Raw genomic sequence first — 1,876 nt, forward strand, 5'->3', positions numbered from 1 at the left:
GTCAGAGTTGGAATGTCAGTAAAGCTTTAATTCATAATGTCAATACCTGGCCCTCCAGTGTCCCTGACCGCTTCTCTGGTTCATGTCTGGCAACATGGCCTCCTTGACCATCTCTGGGCTCCTACCTGAGGACGAACTGACTATCACTGTTGCTGCCATCCAGGCAGCTATGTATTCCACAGTGACCCAAGTTCATTGGGAAGTGAGACCCCAAACCTGCCCATATACCCACAGATCGATCTGAAGATTGTTTCCTCAGCCTTCCCTTTGATTGTTTCCTCAAAACCTAAAAAATTTCTTTAATTTTATATCATCTTAACTGGGCCTTGGAGCCCAACTTTGGTAACAATCATTGTGGATGTTTCTGTGCCTGTTTTTGGAGGAGATAGCATGTATATAGATGGACTCTAATTAAAGTAGATTGCCTTCCATAACGTAGATGGGCCTCACCAGACGTTCCACGTCTTGACTAGAACAAAAGTCTGACATTCACTAAGCATAAGGAATTCTACCAACAAACAGCCTCAGACTTGAACTGAAATGTTGTCTCTTCCCTGGAACTACAGCCTGATACTCACCACATAGAATTTGTACTTGTCAGCCTTCCTAATCACATGACCCAATTCTTTTTTAAATTAAATCTCTCACTGTAGATTCACATCATAAGGGTTCTGTTTCTCTGTACAACCCTATTCCTGGAGCTCCATGAAACTCGGCTTTGAGAATTCAATTCTCATTCAGTTCCTCTCCCTTTCCATAATGAAGACCAAAAGGATGCAGTTTCTCCCTGAATTGTCTGAGGACAAGGACAGCCTCCTCTTCACTTATGTGATGAGGCTCCAGAAAGCAACCCTTTCCATTGCTCATTGGGTAAAACAGACTACAAGATACCTGTTTGATACAATTCGATCCATTTTCAAGAAAACACACAGTGTAAATATCTCCATCTCCCACGCTGTACACACCAGCTGGATTTTGTTCTCCAGAAGTGTTCTCTGATTCCTCTTATTGTCCATCACTCTAGACAGGAAGTCCTCCTAGCCGGGTCATTCTTCTGTGTGTCTTTGATGAAGTAACAACAACTGAGAAGTGATCTGAAGACACGCTGAAGGAATGTGGACAGAGATGTTTTTCCACTCAGTGTCCCTTGTCCTGGACCCCCATCCAAATGGCTCATCCAGGGAGAATGTGAGTGACAGCCTCTGTGCTACCCCAGAATCGCCCCTCCCCTCCGATCCCTGTACTCCTGTCCTGGAAGCGCCCTGCACATGGACTGTGTCTCCATAGGATGGGTTTTTCCCAATGGGCTGCTTTGTTCCACAAGGAAAAGATACTCTGTAATTCTTGCCACTATTCCTAAGGAATTATCAAACCTATCTGATTTTTTTTGTGAAACAATTCCATTTCTAGTTAGAATCCCAGTTACCATGAATCACTCAGTAAACAAGGAAATATTGTGTAAGAATTTGTTGAACTCCTGACTGAAACTGGGTTTAAGTTCCAGAACACCTATAGAGGGGCCAAATCCTCACTCCCATTTTTAGCACCGGAAGCCTATGTCCCCGGCGTGCTCTCATTCCTGTGCAAGCCAGGATGATGGTCACCCTTTCTTATACTTTAGTCCTTCTCATAATGTTCACAAACTTCAATTACATTTTTTTCGTTACCTTTTTTCCCTCATAAAATGGCAACTACCTTTGAGGTTTAATCATTGATGACTAGTAGGAAGAGACGGGTTGACCCGTAAGCCGCTGGTCAGATTACCAGTGGAAAGGGACAATTTTATTAGACACATAGACTAGATTCCTGAGTCAAAGCTGTATGTCAGTGTAAGGCTGGCAGAGGTCCCATACCCTCAGAGGGTGTGTCTCTGTGG

This window comes from Hipposideros armiger, unplaced genomic scaffold (genome assembly GCF_001890085.2).
Source record: "Hipposideros armiger isolate ML-2016 unplaced genomic scaffold, ASM189008v1 scaffold_1686, whole genome shotgun sequence".
NCBI lineage: Eukaryota > Metazoa > Chordata > Mammalia > Chiroptera > Hipposideridae > Hipposideros > Hipposideros armiger.